This window comes from Bos grunniens, chromosome 1 (genome assembly GCF_055505025.1).
Source record: "Bos grunniens cultivar Pamir isolate PY7600 chromosome 1, Bosgru_T2T1.0, whole genome shotgun sequence".
NCBI lineage: Eukaryota > Metazoa > Chordata > Mammalia > Artiodactyla > Bovidae > Bos > Bos grunniens.
In genome coordinates this window covers 71,378,343-71,400,685 of record NC_141165.1, presented here as the reverse complement: position 1 = coordinate 71,400,685, position 22,343 = coordinate 71,378,343, and the positions used below count along the sequence as shown (strand labels likewise).

The following is a 22,343-nucleotide window of genomic DNA, read 5'->3' as shown; positions in this document are numbered from 1 at the left end:
TTTTAACTTTAGGTGTATTTTCTGACCCAGAATATAATCTTAGTGAAGTTGAGAAGAATGTGTTTTCTGTAGTTGTTAGGTGAAATAACCTATGAAAAGTTCTATTATATCCAGTTGATTGTTGTTGTTGATGTTTTGAGTTCAGTTATTTCCTTACTGGTTTTCTGCTGAATCTATTGATTTCTAATAGAGGACTGTTAGCTGGAGATCTGCTAATAGTGGATTTTTCTCTTTCCTGGCAATGCTATCAAGGTTTGCCTCATAATTTGACATTCTACTGTTAAGCACATATACATTAAGGCATGTAATGTCTTTTTAGCATATTAATCCCTCTAGCATTATGCTATTAATTAAAGCCATTCTTTTTTTCTGATATTTTCCTTGCTTTGAATCCTGCTGTCAGAAATTAACATACCTACTCTACTCCTACTCTTTTGATTATTGTTACCATGGATATCATTCTTCATACCTTTACTTTTAATCTATATGTTGTTCAGTCACTCAGTCGTGTCCAACTCTTTGCAACACCATGGACTGCAGCATTCCAGGCTTCCCTGTCCTTCATCATCTCCCAGAGCTTGCTCAAACTCATGTTCATTGAGTTAGTGATGCCATCCAACCATCCCATCCTCTGTCATCCCCTTCTCCTGCCTTCAGTCTTTCTCAGTAGCAGGGTCTTTTCCAGTGAGTCAAGTCTTCACATCAGGTGGCCAAAGTATTGGGGCTTCAGCTTCATCATCAGTCCTTCCAATGAATATTCAGGACTGGTTTCCTTTAGGATGGACTGGTTCGATCTCCCTGCTGTCCAAGGGACTCTCAAGAGTCTTCTCCAACACCACAGTTTAAAGGAATCAATTCTTCAGTGCTCAGCCTTCTTTATGGTCCAACTCTCACATCCATACATGACTACTGGAAAATCATAGCTTTGACTAGAAGGACCTTTGTCAGCAAAGTATTGTCTTTGTTTTTTAAAAAGCTATCTAGGTTTGTCATCGCTTTTCTTCCAAGGAGCAAGCATCTTTTAATTTCATAGGTGCAGTCACCATCCATGGCGATTTTGGAGCCCAAGAGAATAAAGTCTGTCACTGTTTTCATTGTTTCCCCATCTATTTGCCATGAAGTGATGGGACCAGATGCCATAATAGTTTTCAAGTGCTGAGTTTTAAGCAAGCTTTTTCACTTTCCTCTTTCACTTTCATCAAGAAGCTCTTTAATTCCTCTTCGCTCTCTGCCATAAGGGTGGCATCATCTGCATATCTGAGGTTACTGATATTTCTCCCTGCAATCTTGATTCCAGCTGTGCTTCATCCAGCCCAGCATTTCACAAGATGTACTCTACATGTAAGTTAAATAAGCAGGATGACAATATACAGCCTTGACATGCTCTTTTCCCAATGTTGAACAAGTCTGTTTGTGACTTGCATACAGGTTTCTCAGGAGGCAGGTAAGGTGGTCTGGTATTCCTGTCTCTTTAAGAATTTTCCACAGTTTGTTGTGATCTACACAGTCAATCTATATGGGTTAGTTAATCTACATGGGTCTTTATATTTAAAGTGGGTTTCATGAAGCCAATATTGTTGGGTCTTGTTAAATCCACTCTGACAATCTATATCTTTCAATGGGTATATTTAGACCTTTGATGTATAAGGTGATTATTGATATGGTTAGATATCTGTCTACCATATTTGTTACTGTTTTCTCTGTTACTCTTGTTATTTGTTCCTATTTTTGTACTCTAGATTTTTTTTTCTCCCTTTTATGAGTTTGAGCATTTTATTTGCTTCCATTTTCTCTTCTTCTTTAGGATATCACTTGAACTTTTTTAGTTTTTGGTGGCTGCCCCAAAGTTTGGGCTATATATTTAAAACTACTCCAAGTCCACTTTCACTTTACTGGTAGTGCAGGTACCTTATTATAACAAAATATTCCTAATCACTCCACCTTGTATCATTGCTGTCATTCATTTCGCCTGTACATACCCATTCATAAGTATTCATATGCTGTCTGTTATATCAATTCAGAATAATAAGAGTAAACATTTTTAGTTTACCTTCACTTATGCATTCCTTGAAGTCCTTCCTTTCTTTATGAAGATCCAAAGTTTCTGAACTATCATTTTCCTTGCTCTAAAGAACTTTTAATATTTCTTGCAAGGCAGAACTACTAGTGACAAATTTTTTCAATTTTTGTTTGCCTGAGAAAATCTATTTCTGTTTCACTTTTGAATGATAATTTTTCATGATGCAGAATTCTAGATTGGTAAATTTTTGTCTCTTGATTGCCAACTAGGTGTTCTTGGAATGTAGACACATCACTCTAATTTCTGCCTCTGTCTTCACATGGCGCTCTATCATCCATGTCTGTCTGTCAAATCTCCCTCTCCTTTCACCTATAAGGATACCAATCATTAGTCCAGCCTAAATCCAGGATAATCTCATCTTGAGATCTTTAGCTTAATTCTTTTTGCAAAGACCCTTATTCTAAATAAGGACACATTCTGAGGTTTTATGTGTACATATCTCTTTGACCCACTATAAACACATTCAGATGTATTATATAATTGAGCTTGTAGGTAAGGATGACTAAGAATGTTTCCCACAAAAATACAAGTCCAAAAAGATATATGTATCTAATGCTCATCCATGGTATTAAAATTTGTAGTTGGAAAGGTAAGAAACAATATAAAGGTGAGGCACTTAAGGGACTTATCAAAGATGCTATACTGCATCTATACAACAGAATACTATGCAGATATTAAAAACGATAAAGTAAACTTGTGGGGGACTTTTCCTGGCCATCCAGTGGTTAAGACTCCAAGATTCCACTGCAGGGAGTATGGGCTTGATACCGGGTTGGGGAACTAAGATCCTGCATGCTGGTTCTGTGTGGCTGAAAAGGAAGGAAAGGAGATTATCTTATGATACTATTAAGTTGGGGGGAGGAAGTTAAAATAGAGAAAGCATTTATTTTATGGATTTATGTATTTTTTAATATTTTAATGGAGAAGGAAATAGTAACCCACTCCAGTATTCTTGCCTGGAGAAGTCCATGGACAGAGAAGCCTGGTGGGCTACAGTCCATAGGGTCGCAAAGAGTTAGACACAACTGAGCGACCAACACTTTACACTTTAATATTTTAAATGCCATGTTTTACTTTTACAAATTTATATTTATATATATATATATATATATACACACACACATATATACACATACACCTTTTTGGAAGAAACTATATGCTTAGGAGGAAGAAAAACAGCTAGGAAGAAAGATGTCATCTAACAATATGATTTTGAAAAAAAAATAATCATAATGAAATTTAAATATAAGAAGCTGAATAACTACATTTTTAACTCTCTAATACAAATCGTTGCTATACATTGAATAAATTCTGACAGTTAAAGAAATATTTTTTAGAATATTTCAACAACAGATTAATTTTCAGCAAAGAATACATTGACCATCTATCATTATATTGCTGATTTAGCTGGGCTGGACAGCAGGTTTCAGGCTTAGGCAAATGATTACAACAGTCTTACAATTCAGGCTCTGAATCACCATGACAACATGAACATATAATTATATACATGCATTGAAAGAAAACCAAAGAATGAGAAATACAAAAGCAAGCAGGGATAATTTTGGGGGGGTTCTATAGAGGAAAACACAGAATAAAAATGATTTTTTTAATGTTTCTTACAAAAGAACACCATATTTGTGAAAATAATTAAATGGATTTAAGTGTAACATAACTTAAACACTATGACCACTTCCTTCTTTCAGCCCTCTCGATTTATCAACTCTCTCAATAGCACACTCGGGAGCATTCAAACAAAACTAAACAGCAATAAAGCTTTTCTAAGCTTCCTGTAATTTGAGTGACAATTTCTATAATTACAAGTATTTGACAACTTTTTAAAATCATTTCTAAATGATCATGAATATCAGTGAGTTTAAAAGATTATATTTTAAAATGCATTTATATACAAACCTACCATAAAAAAGGCAAAATAAATTAAGCTATTACTGTGTTTAGTCTGTTGCTTTATAGTGTGATAATATATGAAATAAGAATTTTCAAATAAAGCTAAAGGAAAGGGTTAGTTACTGGATCTAAACACTAGTAGAACCAGCCTGATTCCCTTTTACTGGTGGCTCAGATTTGATAAAAATAGTCATGTAATTAGCCTCATCCAATTGGAGAGATATGGAAGGAAGACCTTTAAAATACATGTATCTGCATCAACATTCAAGAATAAACAGAGGAAGGGAAAGGGAAATGATCAAATGTACCTGAAGCATGTATTAACCCCTCTAGGTCTAGGGAGACTAAGTAAATCTGCCAGCCCTCAAGAACCACAGGGGGCTTTTTTGTTCAACATTGAAAAGCATTCATCAAGCATTGTGTTGAGCATTTGGAATAGGAAATAATCTCCATTATCAAATGGCTCACCAGCTAGTTGGGAAGACAAACAGGTAAGTAATTGCCATATCAAGGCATCTGTAGTTAGGAGGACCACAGTTTCCACTGCGTCAGACAAATCCAGTTTATACCTGTTATTCTAGCATAATTTTTTAAGTTACTATTAATAGTTTTTACTTCAAATGTGTCCCAGGGTAGAAAATAAATTATGTGATCATATTCATAGGAATACTGTGGCAACCATGGAAAGGTACTTTCTCCAGCACTAGGAGGGCTTCCAGGAGGAAACACTGCCTGAAGTAAGTGATAAAGACTGAATTAACCAAAAGAAGAGGGTGGAGGACCTAGCAGACATCCAAGTTGAGCTAATGGTATCTTGTCTCAAGTATTTTCCTAACACAGGTATTTCCTTTGCACTAAAATTGTGTAATGGCACACATGTGGAGGATACTGCTTCCTCAAATTCCTTTAATAAGCCTCTCTCAGATTCCAAATTCCAAAAGCACACAGGCAAATGACACTGGGGCACTTCATAATTGCCCATAAGCTATTTCCGCCCAGGTATCAGGCAGAATCGTGATCACAGTGGGGCCAATGGTCACAATTAAGTTTTGGACCACCTCTTTTAAGTGCTTGTTCAGTATTTTTTTTTTTTTTTTTTTTAAGAAAAGGCTCCTCAACCAGGTGAGGATGTCGATTACCTAGCCCTACCCCTCCCACCGAGTGGGACAGCATGTGACCTCGCAGTGTCAGTGTCTGCCTCAGAGGGTTGACCAGCATGTCAGGATTTTACTAAGCATAATGAGCTGCTGCTGCTAAGTCGCTTCAGTCGTGTCCGACTCTGTGCGACCCCATAGACGGCAGCCCACCAGACTTCCCCGCCCCTGGGATTCTCCAGGCAAGAACGAACACTGGAATGGGTTGCCATTTCCTTCTCCAATGAATGAAAGTGAAAACTGAAAGTGAAGTCGCTCAGTCATGCCCGACTCTTAGTGACCCCATGGACTGCAGCCTACCAGGCTCCTCTGTCCATGGATTTTCCAGGCAAGAGTACTTCTTTACCACCACTTGTTAAATCCTGCCTGAAAGTAAAGTCAACACAAAATAAAACAGACCTGACAGATAGAAAGAAAATTCTGCAGATGTTTTTTGAATCCCTATAGGCAACGATGCCTGATATTCTTATTAGATTTTTCCAATATACAAGCTAACATTCCACCCTCAATTGTACAAAGAAAGCATCTTTATTTCTCTGTGATTGTGTAGTATCAGGTGGGGAAGGTAGGGTGGAGAATACACTAGTTTTATCTAGTAACCTCAGTTAAAACCATTAATTTAACTCAGTCTCTGTTTAAAAGACTTTGCAGTGTTTCAAAGCTCTGAGCTTTACCACGACTCTTTAACAAAGTATGTAGGTGTGTAAGAGAGAAATATGCCCTGGGGGCTTTGGAGGAGAACTAGATTCTCTCACCAACAAGTTGTTCCTGGAACTCAATGACTTCCACAGTAGAGTGGATGTTCTAGCTGCTCCACAGATTGCTGACCAGTTAGGTGTGACTAGTTCCATCCCTGATCATTCTGCAGGCACCTGATGCTACTGAAGGCTACAGGTGTTCTCTGGGCTGAGAATGTTCTCAGGGAGCACTGGTCACTTCTTTGCTGAACTAGGCCCCATCCCAGCTCTCACTAGGGCTATGATCTTCCCTAAAGTAGCCTGGGGACTCCCAGTTAGTCTCTGGTTCAGGTGTCTACGCTACAGCCCCTGGCTATAGACTTGGTCCCCATCACAAGGAAAGACCCATTAGATAAGCTCAGCACCAGCTGTCTTTCCCTTCTCTCCACAGGGCACAAGTGAACTTCTGGATCCTTTCCACAATACATGGGATCTAAGGGAGACTCAGACCTAGTAACTTGGATACTCTCTTCAACCGTGTTGAGCCAAAGTGACTTGGACATAGCCAGGCAGGCTGCTGAAGTAACCTGATTCCAGACTGCAAAAGGAGCTAGAGCAGAGTCCCTGTATCTATGACTTCCCCCTGTAAGATTGCGGATAGAAAGACATCTCATTACCAGTTTTCCTACCCTAACTCTAGGAGGGTAAAAAAAAAAAACAGCTTTTCCTTTTTCCCCTGTTTTGCTAAGTCCCTTCATATTTAAAACTCTATAGTCAGAAAAGCAAAAGAAAACAAAAACTCCATGACCTGGTTTGCTGGCTTGCCTCTTCTGTTAAAGGAAGAGATGGAGTTTACAGAATTCTTTTCTTTAACAACCTACCCTCACTTTCAAGTCTGTCAACCTTGTATGCTTGAAAACTCTTCTTTGGAATAGTTAATTTTTTTTTCTTTTTCTTTACACCCCTACAATTACAACCCTAATTTAATCCTCAACCCTCATCTCAGAGAAATGTTGATGAGATATTTAACGCCAAACAGATACATAATTTAGAAAATACCAGAGAATGGAAGGAGTAATATATGTGAGAAATCATAACATCCAATCTGAGTACCCCCAAAAATAAGTGAAAGCATATTAATTACTTAAAATATTATCCTAGATGAACAGTTCTCAAAGCATGACCCTCAGATTAGCATCATTAGAAATGCAGATTCTTGGACCTTCCCTAGACCAAATGAATCAAAAATTCCAGAGATGGGTACCCAAAACCCTCATTTTAGGCAGCCTCCTAAGGAACTGTGATGCATGCTAAAATTTAAGAACAACTGCTTTATGTATATTTACTTAAAAGGACCTCCCACAAAATGATTAAGGTATTCTCACAGGTTTCTCACAGTGTCATTGTAGAAGAAACACTGTGGGTGGCCTCCTGACTAATATAGCATTTCCTGTTTAATGTTTCATTCTCTCAGAGGGCTAATGACATGGGAATGGGGGAGAAATAAGGGATAATCCTCTGCAGACATGAGCAGCACAAATATAAAATAACTGAGGAACACAACATACCCAGTTGGTAAGACATGTAACACCAAAAAGATATGTAATTTAGAAAATACTTGAGAATGGAAGAAGTAATATGCACGAGTAATGATAACATCCATCTGAGCTGAGGCTTAGTCCTTATTTTAGCCTCATGGTAAGTCTATTGGTTTATCAACCCAGGTTGTAAGCAATAGAAACTAAATCTAGCTACCCTTTTGGTGACTTGAAGAGAAGGCCGAAGCAGCATCTGTTCATCTGGGAAGAAATAAGAATAAAGATAATTCTAGGGATCCAAGTAGCAAGAACTGACAGATGCCTCTTCAGGAATTCACCACCAACATAAGCCAGAAATAAGACATGTTTTTTCACCTTTCTGTAAATCCTGTCAGGAAATACAGTCCCAGAGAAAGACTAATAGACTAATTTGAATGTCCACTCTTTGGTGAGAGAAAGTCAGGACACCTTGAGTAATAGTCTCACTAGGGGGATGAATAAATCCCCAAAAGTATATTAAGCTGCTGTCTTTTTTGAAAAAAAAAAAAAAGAGAGAGAGAGAGAAAGAGATATTGGGAGGCCAAGAAATGTCTATCACAGTAATATCAAAAAGCAAGTATTAGCTGAGGAACCTGAGAAGCTGTGTCCAAAATCCCACAGCCAGTGAAGCTCACAGGAAACCCAAACTTCTGACACATACATCATTTCTATTCCCTTTTTACCCCACTCATCTGATTTTCTGACATTAACCTCTCACTTCTATTCCCTTTTACTTCACTCATCTGATTTTATGACTTTAACCTCTAAAACAACCTTTAATCCTGAAATAATGAAGTCAGCATTGAGAAAATAGTAAATATGAGCATGAACTATTAAAAACCCCAAAACTTCAGAGTCAAAGAGTGACCCTACTAACATACTTCTCCCCTATTTTCTTCCCTTTTCCTCTGATGTGCTCAAAGTGAGCTGTGCTGTACCCCAGAAAATGAACTGGGCTTAAAGTAAATTGTCTTAGCTTTGCCACAGACTAGCTTTGAGGCATTTGGCAGGTTATTTAACATCTCCAAGCATCAGTTTTCTCATCTGAAAAATGAATGAATGGGTTGGATATTATCTCTAAAACCCCAATTCCAAGACCAGAAACAATTAAAATGAGATCTATTTACTTCTAAGGCCACGGATTTTGTCTGTCTATAAACTCCTAGAGAGCTGATACTGTATCTTCTTGTTCACTGCAACTTTTCCAGTATATATAAAATGATTCCCCCAAAAGTTTGTCTAATGCCACCATTTGTAGAAATCATAGTCAAACAACAAGGAGATCTGGCCCTTGACTGAAATTACAGAAAGGAAGGTCCTTCCGGTTTCCCAGTGCCTGGGTTAGCCTGCTCTCTTCCACCACCTCAGATACAAAAAAGGAACTTTCTAGTTTTTAGTTTAAAAATGTTTAAACTAAATCTATGTATATGTTTATAAATGTAAAATAGGAGTGTTTTAATAATTGCACAAGAAATAGCCTTACGTGCATCGCTGATTGTTTAATTTAAATTATGTCACAGAGAAGTATACATTTTTAACATAAATACATCTACCTTTCATCGAACTGCATTGATCTGGCCCTTTATGTAAAACAATACTACTAATTCCTATTAAAGCTTCCCTGAATAAAAAGCTATTTTGTGGACACAGAAATCCACTTTTTCGAAATCTCATTTCTTTTTATCTTTGACACTGCCATTCTGCTCTCTCTTTGTGAAAAAAGAGTAAATCCTTTCAGAGCTTACAGGCTCAAACACCATAGTGACTGAGATTACCATTCCTGACATCCTAGCTGAATAAACCTTAAGGGGCATTTCTTCTCACCTTTCACCTCGAAATAATCACAGCACTGAAAGTGTAGGCTCTTGGGTGACAAATGACAGGAAAATCATCCCTCACACTTTAGCCTTGGAAATTGACTTCAGTAATGGTTTATAGCTACCCTTTAAAACCTAAATTTTGCCAGGAATAATGCCAAATTTAAAAAGAAAAATGTGTATAAACAACAGAAGCTACTTATTTTTGCACTCATTCTCAAGTGCTTCAAATCTTCTCCATTCTTCCACATTCCCCCAAATATTTTCACTTATGATTTTATATTTTTAAAGCATTGGATGAAAGTTTTCTTTATTGTATCATCGCTAATTTGAGAGTCACTGAACTCTTCCATGGCTAAAACTCCCATCTTATAATCTCTGCATGGTAATTTAAGTGTGCTGCACATAGTAGGTTTTTAGATATTCAAATTAATTTAAAATTCCTTAATAAATGCAAGGAGGCATATAGGTACAACCCAGTGTCTTTCTGGCAATGAAGACTTAATCAGCTCAAAACTGTATTCCAAACTCATTATTTTTTCCCATTTCTCCTCACACCCCCACCTTCCCATTATCTTGTCACCAACTTCCTTATAAAAACTTCCCAAATAAAATACCCCTTGTCACATTTAACTCCTCTCTCACTCCTTATCCTAACTGATGTATAAATCAGTCTTATGGACTCTGTGGGACAGGGAGAGGGTGGGGAGATTTGGGAGAATGGCATTGAAACATGTATAATATCATGTATGAAACGAGTTGCCAGTCCAGGTTCGATGCACGATACTGGATGCTTGGGGCTGGCGCACTGGGACGACCCAGAGGGAGGGTATGGGGAGGGAGAAGGGAGGAGGGTTCAGGATGGGGAGCACAGGTATACCTGAGGCGGATTCATTTTGATGTTTGGCAAAACTAATACAATGTTGTAAAGTTTAAAAATAAAATAAAATTTAAAAAAAAATAAATCTCATAGTAGCTACCTCAGAGGTGTCTCTGAAATGTGCCCCCTTGTCCAAAAAGGCCTTAATACAGACCTTCCTCATCTCTTGTGGGAACTACTATAATAGTTACTTCTCTCTAGTCTTCTTGATCCTGTTTCTTCCCACTACACTCTATGCTTAGCACTGTCAGCCACCATCTTCCCAAAACACAGTGATGGTCATATCAGCCTCCAATTTATCATTCCAGATGTAGAGAGACCAACCACTGGCAGAATGATGCAGCAAAGCTGGGAGGGAGCAGAAAAAGAAATACTCCACTGTCTCTCTCTTCCTGTCCTCTAACCTCCTGCTATAATCTCCAATTGCTGAATCCACATGGAAGCCAGAAAGGATCCTGGCTGATGCAGACTCTGAGGGATAACTTCCAAGGGTACACAACAGGGCAGAGCCCAGTAAAGAACTGATTGAGAGGGGCACATGTAGAATAACCTGCACAACCCTACCCTTCCTTCATCTTCCTCTCAACCAATAAGATCTGGCTTAAAAGGTACCTTCCCAGGCAGAGTTACTTACCCTCTCCTCTATTTTTTCTCATATCTCTCTCTATATATATCACTTACAACATTTCATTGCAATTTATCTATTGTTTTTCTCAAAAGCTAGAACACTATCTCATGTTTAATTCACACATTACTGATGTATTATTGACCCTCCATGTTTGCGAATGGGTTGAGATGCAAACAGGGAAACAGGGCTTCCCCAATAGTTTGCAAAGGAAGAAATAATCAAAATTAGGTACCATATACCTAATCCATAGACCCTTCCTGATGCCAGACTGAAGTCCCCTGTGTCCACATGGCCTAAAGGAAATGCATGGGGAATACCACAGACCTGATTAAGAAAGGGCTCTTTAATGAATTAATGGATCAGGAGACTTTACTTCCACCACTCATACAGATTCCCTGTCTTAGTCCCCTTAGGAACCTATAGCAAAATCCCACAGACTGAATGACTTTATAAACTACAGAAATTTATTTCTCATAGTACTGGAGGCTGTGTAACATTCAAGATTAGGTGTCAGCACATTTGGTATCTGGTGAGAGCCCACTTCCTAGTTCATAACTGGCCACATTTCTTTACTATATTCTCACACAGGGGAAGGGTTACCGGACTATCTGGAGTCTCTTTTGTGCTTAGTTGCTTCAGTCATGTCCGACTCTTTGCAACCCCACGGACTGTAGCCCACCAGACTCCTCTGTCCACGGGATTCTCCAGGCAAGAATACTGGAGTGGGTTGTGAAGCCCTCCCCCAGGGTATCTTCCTGACCCAGGGATTAAACCCGTGTCTCTTATATCTCCTGCATTGGCAGGCAGGTTCTTTACCACTAGCGCCACCTGGCAAGTCAAGGACTCTAATGCCATTTACAACAGCTCCACCTCCATGACTTAATCATATCTCAAATACCCCACTTCCAAATACCATTACATTAGGGATTAAGCTTCAACATAAGAATCTGTGGGGAGTGGAGAACACAAACATTCAGTTTATGGCACTCTCCTAAAGCCTCTTAGAGTCTCTTCTCATGGCGTCTCTGGTGCCCTCCGCACACACTAACATTTACCTTTTTCACTGTGGTATAACATATGTGCTGTGTATGTCACACTCACACAGCATAACTTCAAAAATCCCAGCTCACTTGAAATTGAGATAGAGTTATATTTGTCCACGTAACTCTATGTGTAATTTTCTCTCTAGAAAGTATTCTTACAATCTCTCCTAGATTTTTTGTCTGCATTTTTAAAATAAGGATGTATAATTTACATGGACAATTATCTGTTATGAAAAAGCCATAAGACAGAATAACATGCAGCAATTAAAATGTTTATAAAGACATTTAATGACATGAGAACACGCTTATGATAAAATTTTAAATAAGCAAAAGGAAGCTACAACATTGAATATGATTTCAACCAGGTGAAACAAAACATACTTTAAAGGACAATAAAACAAAATATTTAATAGTGGTTATCTCTGATTGTGGGGCTATAATTTTTATTCTTCTGCCTATACTTCTCTGTGTTTGCTATGATTTTCTAAAAGAGTCATAAGTATTTTTTAAATCAATTTATTTTGCAAGTCTCTATTGTTGATGAGGAGTCCAACAGAGCACAGTGAATTCTGGTACAATTTTCATACTGTCACAGTCTCTTAGAATCAAGTTATATCTCAGTTTCTAAAACAGTTCTCTTAATTCAAGACTAAAAATGGCAGATACACTTTTAAAGCTAAATTATTTTGGTGAGGTCTTAATATTACTCCTCAATTCATCACCACCACCAAAGCAAAGTTTCCTTCTCGCACTATTTTATCTCCCTAATACATAGTCATATTCTTCCTATCTACCCAAAAACCTTGGAGATATTAATTTCTTTATTCACTAGTTCATCCAACTAGCATTTATTTAATACCTCCTTGATACCAAACACTAAGTGTATATACTGACAATAAAAGACACCCTGACTTTAGGGAGTTTTGGGTTCGGTGAAAGGAGACATAAACAATTTTAGTATAAATATGATCACTGAAGCCAGTAAACAGTTTATAGTTAGAGTTCTATTTCCACCTGGGGAGTCAGAGAAGATTTCACAGAGGAGGTTATGCTTATTTGACATCAGGAAGATCAGTAGCTGCTTGTCAGATAATCCAGCAGGGAGAAGCTCATATACTCAAGGCAATGGGTGGGATGTTCTGGAACTGCAAGGTACTCAGTTTGGCCAGAGTGTAATTCTGGAGCAGGGAGATGAGGCCACACTGCTAACCAGGGAACAGATCATAAAGAGACTTCCTTGTCCAGTCCCTCCCTCATCAGGAAGCTTCCACAAGCCTCTTATCCTCATCCATCAGAGGGCAGACAGAACAAAAACCACAGTCACTGAAAACTAACCAAACTGATCACATGGATCATAGCCTTGTCGAACTAAATGAAACTATGAGCCATGACATGTAGGGCCACCCAAGATGGACAGGTCATGGTAGAGAGTTCTGACAAAACGTGGTCCACTGGACAAGGGAATGGCTAACCACCTCAGCATTCTTGCCTTGAGAACCCCATGAATAGTAAGAAAAAACAAAAAGATACGACATTGAAGGATGAACTCCCCAGGTCGGTAGATGTCCAATAGGCTGCTGGAGAAGAGCAGAGAAATAGCACCAGAAAAAATGAAGAGGCTGAGCCAAAGCAGAAACAATACTCAATTATGGAAATGATTAGTGATGGAAGTAAAGTCCAATGCTGTTAGACAAAATATTGCATAGAAACCTGGAATGTTAGGTACATGAATCAAGATAAATTGGAAGTGGTCATACAGGAGATGGCAAGAGTGGACACTGACATTTTAGGAACCAGTGAACTAAATTGGACTGGAATGGGTGAAATTAATTCAGATAATCATTGTATCTACTACTGTGGGCAAGAATCCCTTAGAAGAAATGGAGTAGCCCTCACAGTCAGCAAAAGAGTCTGAAAGGCAGTTTTTGTGTGCAATCTCAAAAATAACAAAATGATCTCTGTTCATTTTCAAGGCAAACCATTCAGTATCATAGTAATCCAAATCTATGCCACAACCACTAATGCCAAAGAAGCTGAAGTTGAATGGTTCTATAAAGACCTACAAGACCTCCTAGAATTAACACCCAAAAAAGATGCCCTTTTCATTTACAGGGGACTGGAATGCAAAAGCAAGAAGTCAAGAGATACCTGGAATAACAGGCAACAGGAGTACAAAATGAAGCAGGGCAAAGGCTAACAAAGTTTTCAACAGAACGCACTGGTCATAGCAAATACCCTCTTCCAACAACACAAGAGAAGACTCTACACATAGACATCACCAGATGTCAATATTGAAATCAGATTGATCACGTTCTTTGCAGCCAAAGATGGAGAAGCTCTATACAGTCAACAAAAACAAGACCAGGAACTGACTGTAGCACAGATCATCAACTACTTATTGTAAAATTCAGATTTATATTGAACAAATTAGGGAAAACCACTAGGCCATTCAGGTATGACCTAAATCAAATCTCTTACAATTACACAATGGAAGTGACAAATAGAGTCAAAGGATTAGATCTGATAGAGTACCTGAAGAAATATGGACAGAGGTTCATGACACTGTACAGGAGGCAGTGATCAAGACCATCCCCAAGAAAAAGAAGGCAAAAAGGCAAAACAGTTGTCTGAGAAGGCCTTACAAATAGTAGCTGAGAAGAGAAGTGAAAGGCAAAGGAAAGGAAAGATATACCCATCTGAATGCAGAGTTCCAAAGAAGAGAATGGAGCGATAAGAAAGCGTTCCTAAGTGATCAATGCAAAGAAATAGAAGAAAACAATAGAATGGGAAACACTAACATCTCTTCAAGGAAATTAAAGATACCAAGGGGGGGGGGAAAAAAAAAAAGATACCAAGGGAATATTTCATGCAAAGATGGGGACAATAAAGGACATAAGTGGTATGGACCTAACAGAAGCAGAATATATTAGGAAGTGGCAAGAATACACAAAAGAACTATGCAAAAAAGATCTTCATGACCCAGATAATAACCACGAGGGTGTGATCACTCACCTAGAGCCAGATATCCTGGAGTGTGAAGTCAAGTGAGCCTTAGGAAGCATCACTATGAACAAAGCTAGTAGAGGTAATGGAATTCCAGCTGAGCTATTTCAAATCCTAAAAGATGATGATGTGAAAGTGTTGCACTCACTATGCCAGCAAATTTGGAAAATTCAGCAGTGGCTACAGGACTGGAAAAGGTCAATTTTTCATTCAAATCCCAAAGAAAGGCAATGCTAAACAATGTTCAAACTACTGCACAATTGCACTCATTTCACACGCTAACACAGTAATGCTCAAAATTCTCCAAGCCAGGCTTCAATGGTATGTGAACCGAGAACTTCGAGGTGTTCACGCTGGATTTAGAAAAGGCAGAGGAAGCAGAGATCAATTGCCAATATCTGTTGGATCATAGAAAAAGCAAGAGAGTTCCAGAAAACATCTGCTTTTGCTTCACTGACTACACTAAAACTTTTGACTGTGTGAATCACAACATACTGTGGAAAATTCTTCAAGATATGGGGATACCAGACTACCATACTTGCCTCCTGAGAAATCTGTATGCAGGTCAAGAAGCAACAGTTAGAACTGGACATGGAACAATGGAGTGGTTCCAAGTTGGGAAAGGAATACATTAAGGTTGTATATTGTCACCCTGCTTATTTAACTTACATGCATGGTACATCATGAGAAATGCCAGGCTGGATGAAGCTCAAGCTTGAATAAAGATTGCAGGGAGAAATGTCAATAACCTCAAATATGCAGATGACACCACCCTTATGGCAGAAGTGAAGAGGAACTATCGAGCCTCTTGATGAAGGTGAAAGAGGAGAGTGAAAAGGCTGGCTTACAACTCTATATTCAAAAAACAAAGATCATAGCATCTGGTACTGAGAGAGTCATTTCCTAGGCAGGTTGATAAGGAGTCTAGGGGTCCCCAAGGAGAGAGGGGTCTGGAATTCTCAAGGAGGAAGAAAGGACAAACTTTTTTTCCTTTTCTACATTCCTTAGGATTATATAACAATAATGTATCCTGCCTGAGGACAGTCTCTGGATTAAGGACAGTCTCTGGATTAAACCTTCTGGCTAATTCTGTTATCCTAAAATGCAAATTATGGGAGTAGACCTGGTCTTTACAAGGATTATATAATAATAATGTATCCTGCCTAAGGACAGTCTCTGGATTAAGGACAGTCTCTGGATTAAACCTTCTGGCTAATTCTGTTATCCTAAAATGTAAATTATGGGAGTAGACCTGGTCTTTACAAGGATTATATAATAATAATGTATCCTGCCTAAGGACAGTCTCTGGATTAAGGACAGTCACTGGATTAAACCTTCTGGCTAATTCTGTTACCTTAAAATGTAAATTATGGGAGTAGGTCTGGTGAGGTCTTTACAACCTCCAAACATTCTTTGGATTCATTGGAGAGTATTCATTGTTAACACTAGCAAGGGGGTACTCTTTCTGCCCACTTCTGATGCCTATGTCAGAAGCTTTCTCTATCTCCTTTATACTTTAATAAAACTTTATTACACAAAAGCTCTGAGCGATCAAGCCTCGTCTCTGGCCCCAGATTGAATTCTTCTCCAGGGGCCAAGAATCCTGGTGTCTTCGCTTGATTCAACAACAACCTTTCAGTACCATCACTTCATGGCAAATAGATGGGGAAACAATGGAAACAGTGACAGACTTTATGGAAACAGTGACAGACTTTATTTTGGGGGCTCCGAAATCACTGTAGATGATGACTGCAGCTGTGAAATTAAAAGACACTTACCCCTTGGAAGGAAAGTTATGACCAACCTAGATAGCATATTCAAAAGCAGAGACATTACTTTGCCAACAAAGGTCCATCTAGTCAAAGCTATGGTTTTTCCAGTAGTCATGTATGGATATGAGAGTTGGACGATAAAGAAAGCTGAGCGCCAAAGAATTGATGCTTTTGAACTGTGGTGTTGGAGAAGACTCTTGACAGTCCCTTGACTGCAAGGAGATCAAAGCAGTTGATCCTAAAGGAAATCACCCTGAATATTCATTGGAAGTACTGATGCTGAAGCTGAGGCTCCAACACTTTGGGCACCTGATGTGAAGAGCTGACTCCTTAGAAAAGACCCTGATGCTGGGAAAGATTGAAGGCAGGAGGAGAAGGGGATGACAGAGGATGAGATGATTGGATGGCATCACCAACTCCATGGACATGAGTATGAGCAAGCTCTGGGAATCAGTAATAGACAGGGAAGGCTGGCATGTTGCAGTCCATAAAGTTGCAAAGAGTTGGACGTTACTGAGCAGCTGAACTGATGACCCTGCAATCCCACCACTGGACATATATCTTGAGCATACCATAATACAAAAAGATATACCCCAATGTTCATTGCAGCACTATTTATATTAGCCAGGCCTAGAAGCAAACTAAATGTCCAATCATTAATTTTTAGCACAGAAAAGTATATCAATATGTTAATTTTAAGGTAAAGAAATAAATTCTTTTCAAGCCATTAAAAGAGGAAAAGGAACAGAGAAATAATTTCATCTAGGTGGTAAAATCAGGATAAGATATATATATATGTATATATACATGTACACCCTTTATATAAAGTATTGTAAAATGCAAACATAAAATAAGATGGTAGAAATAAGACCAAACATATCAGTAAAACTAAATTAAAGATTTTACTTCTAGCAATATGCTATTTATGATAACAAAAGTTAAAAAAATAAAATATAGATAAACATATGTCAGGCAAATCACAATAAAAGAAAGCATGTGTGCCATTATTAGCATAAAAAAGTAAAAATTCAAGTCAAAAAGCACGAAATGGGACAAGGAAGGTTTATAATGAAATAAGCTGCAATTCCCCCAGGAAGATAGCTACAGTCATGAACCATCAGAACCAAATAGAGTACCATCAAAATATAATGCAAAAACTATTAGAAAAAAGATGGATTTAGTCACAAAGTCAAAATTATAATAGAAAACCTTAACTCATCTCTCTCAGAAAAGGACAGGATAAGTAGGCAAGACATAAAGAAGTTTACAGAGAATTTAAATGTCCGTCTAGTCAAGGCTATGGTTTTTCCAGTAGTCATGTATGGATGTGAGAGTTGGACTGTGAAGAAAGCTGAGTGCTGAAGAATTAATGCTTTTGAACTGTGGTGTTGGAGAAGACTCTTGAGAGTCCCTTGGACTGCAAGGAGATCCAACCAGTCCATTCTGAAGGAGATCAGCCCTGGGATTTCTTTGGAAGGAATGATGCTGAAGCTGAAACTCCAGTACTTTGGCCACCTCATGTGAAGAGTTGACTCATTGTAAAAGACTCTGATGCCGGGAGGGATTGGGGGCAGGAGGAGAAGGGGACGACAGAGGATGAGATGGCTGGATGGCATCACTGACTCTATGGACGTGAGTTTGAGTGAACTCCGGGAGTTGGTGATAGACAGGGAGGCCTGGTGTGTTGCAATTCATGGGGTCGCAAAGAGTTGGACACGACTGAGTGACTGAACTGAACTGAAATTTATTTAAATTCCTCAAATTCAGTAGAACTGGAAACTAAAAGAACATAAAATACAAAGTATTTTCATTAAATCTAGAGACAATATAAGAATGCCCACTACCCACAGCTATTATTCTTTGGTTCTAGACTATAAAATTATTCAGGAACAAGAAATCAAGAGCATAAATATCAGAGACAAAACTATATGATTGTTGACCCAAGACAATTCAAAAAGAGAAAAATCAACTGACAAAATAGTAAAAATACTAATTTAGTTCTATTAGGATTTTGGATATAAGGTAAATATACCAAAAGTTAATAATTTTTATAATAATCCTATAATCTTTTAAAATCTAATTTACAAAACAGATACAAAATTTTCATAATTTTATAACAAAATTTGATTAAGAATAAGTTTAGCAAAAAATATACAATTTGGTTAAGAAAAAATTTCTTTATACAATGCATAAAGAAAACCATAAAATTTTGCTGAGAGAAAAGAAAACTTGCAATGTGGAGAAATATACAACATTCCTGGATGGGAGAGTTCAATATGCTAAGGATATTTATCCTTTAGTTACTCTACAAATTCAAAAGTACAACAAAAATCTCACTGATATCAACACATTTGCTTTAAAGTAAGAAGACTTTCCAAAAGAATAAATGCAGAATTATACAGAAATTCATGAAAAATAAATAATGGAGCTTGGTCCGACCCACTCAAAATATGTCTTAATGTTATATTAAAAACAAAGTCGTTCTGCTACAGGAATTGAAAAATAGGTCAGCAAGAAGAAGAGAACCCAGAAATAAAACCAGGCACATATGTGAACATAAAAGATGGCATCTCAAATCTGTGAGGAAATGATGGATCACTCATGATATAATATTAACATAACTATATGGGGGGATATTTTAAGAACATAGTTAGATTTAAGGCAGGATCACAATGGCAGAGTCGGAAGGTCCTGAGCTCACTTCTTCCCACAGACACACCAAAACTAGACTCCAAGACTGGATCACCTCAGGCCAAACAACCAAAAGTACAATTACATATAAAACAATTCTCTCTGAGAACAACATGAAGACTAACAGAACAGCTCTTTTGCAATGAAGGATAGAAAGAAAGAAAAAAGTCACACTGAAATGGGTAAAAAGAGAAAAGAGGCGATTTAGTTAGGACCCACACCCCTGGCAGGCAATTCAAAAGAGGAAAAGGATATCACAAATTCAGAGCTTCTCCCTAAGGGGTGAGGGGAACCCCAGCTCTAAGAACCAGTAAGTAGAAGATAAATCCCCTCATTTGGTTTTGAAAACCAGCAACATTTATTACCTGAAGAGCCATCGAGTTTTAGAAAAAAGACTCACCACTTAAAGGCCATATATACAAACTTACCTGCTCTGAGTCCCAGAGCAGAAGTAGATAGCTACCTGGTACTATCACCCACTTGCCATGCCCACAGCAGTACACTCTCAGCCCATACCTAGCTCCAGATCCAACCCTACCCTACCAAGGCAGCAGCCCCCAGTGCATCGTAGGAGAAGTCACGGGCTTTGCCTCCAGCCCCACCCTAGTTCCTCAGTATACTCAAAGGGAAACTCCAGCCTGTGCCAGGCTCCATCTCCAATGCCCCTCCAGCTCCAATTCCCCTTTCCCCAGTACACCTTGGAAAACCCACAGTCTGCATTTGTTTCAGCTCCAGCCTTCTTCTGCTCTTGCCAGAGCCACCTGGCAGAAGCAACATGCAAAGGGATGATCCGACACAGAACAGGCTTCAAGACTTAGAGAGGTAACTTTTGCCAAGTTCATACAGATAAACACAGAAAATCAAAGATGATGAGAAGAGATAAGTGTATGTTCCAAAAGAAAGAACAAGATAAAACTCCCAGAGAAAAATCCTAGTGAAGCTGACCTAAGTAATTTATCTGATCAAGAGTTCAAAACATCAGTCATAAAAAATGCTCACCAAACTCAGATGAAGATAGGAACACAGTGAGAATTTCAACAAAGAATTAGAAAACATTAAAAATCAGAGTTGAAGAATAATTGAAAAATATACTAGAAGTAGTCATCTGCAGATTAGGTGATATGGAAAAACACATAAGCAACCTGGAAGACAGAATACTGGAAATCACCCAATCAAAAAATAAAAAGAATTTTTAAAAAATAAAGATAGTTTAAGGGATCTCAGAGATCATCAAATGTACTACCATTTGCATTATAGGGGGACCAAAAGAAGTGAGAAAGAAAAGGGCAGAAAACATATTTGATAGAATAATTGCTGAAAATTTACCATACCTGGGAAGGAAACAGATATCCAGATCAAGGAAGCACAGAGAGTCTCAAACAAGATGAACCCAAAGAGATTCACACCAAGATGTATCCTAATTAAAATGGCAAATGTGGGGGAAAAAGAAGGAATTTTAAAGGCAGCAAGAGAAAATAGCAGAGAGTCACATACAAACAAACCCCCATAAGGCTATCAACAGATTTTTCAGCAGAAACTTTAGAGGCCAGAAGAGGGTGGCATGATAAAGTGCTGAAAGGAAAAAACACACAACCAGGAATACGTAACCCAGCAATGTAGCGATCAGAACTGAAGGAGACAGAGTTTCCCAGACATGCAAAAACTAAAATAACTCATCAATACTAAATTGGCCTTCCAAGAAATGCTAAAGAGTCTTCTTTAAGTGAAAAAGAAAAGGCCATAACAAAATTTGACAAAATTCAACATCTTCTCATGATAAAAATTCTCAAGAAAGTGGGTTTAGAGGAAACACACCTTAACATAATAAGTGACATTTATGACAAACCCGCAGCTAACATATTAATAGTGAAAGCCTAAGAGTTTTTTATATCTAAGATTAATAAAAAGATAAGGATGCCCATTCTCACCACTTTTTCACAATAGTATCAGATATCCTTCCTATAGCAATTAGACAAAAAGAAATAAAACACATCCAAATTGAAAGGAAAGAAGTAAAACTCACTGTTTAAAGATGGCATGATGCTACATATAGAAAACCTTAAAGAAAGACTCCACTCAAAAACTACTAGGACTAATCACTGCATTCAGTAAAGTTTCGGGATACGAAATTCATATACAGCAACCTGTTGCATTTCTATACACTAATAATGAACTATTGGGAAAATAAATCAAGAAAACAACCTCATTTACAATCACCTCAAAAAGAATAAGATATCTAGGAATAAATTTAGCCAAGGAGTGAAAGACCTATACTCTGAAAACTGTAAGAAAATAATCAAAGAAACTGAAGACAACACAAATAAATGGAAAGGAATGTGCCCATGGATTAAAGAATTAAAATTGTTGAAATGTCCATATTATTCAAAACAATCTTCCAGGTCAGTTCAGTTCAGTTGATCAGTCGTGTCCAACTCTTTGCGACCCCATGAACTGCAGCACGCCAGGCTTCCCTGTCCATCACCAACTCCCGGAGTTCACTCAGACTCACGTCCATCGAGTCAGTGATGCCATCCAGCCATCTCATCCTCTGTCGTTCCCTTCTCCTCCTGCCCCCAATTCCTCCCAGCGTCAGAGTCTTTTCCAATGAGTCCAACTCGTCGCATGAGGTGGCCAAAGTACTGGAGTTTTAGCTTCAGCATCATTCCCTCCAAAGAAATCCCAGGGCTGATCTCCTTAAAATGGACTGGTTGGATCTCCTTGCAGTCCAAGGGACTCTCAAGAGTCTTCTCCAACACCACAGTTCAAAAGCATTAATTCTTCAGCGCTCAGCCTTCTTCACAGTCCAACTCTCATATCCATACATGACCACAGGAAAAACCATAGCCTTGACTAGATGGACCTTTGTTGGCAAAGTAATGTCTCTGCTTTTGAATATGCTATCTAGGTTGGTCATAACTTTCCTTCCAAGGAGTAAGCGTCTTGTAATCTCATGGCTGCAGTCACCATCTGCAGTGATTTTGGAGCCCCCAAAAATAAAGTCTGTCACTGTTTCCACTGTTTCCCCATCTATTTCCAATGAAGTGACGGGACCAGATGCCATGATCTTCGTTTTCTGAATGTTGAGCTTTAAGCCAACTTTTTCACTCTCCACTTTC

The 22,343-nt window shown here is 38.3% G+C and overlaps 1 long non-coding RNA gene across 10 annotated transcripts in view; it reads right to left on the bottom strand.

Moving 5' to 3' along the window:
• The window catches only part of LOC147379598 (uncharacterized), a 436,432-nt gene that overhangs the window by 375,239 nt on the left and 38,850 nt on the right, over nucleotides 1–22,343 (bottom strand). The window lies entirely within an intron of this gene.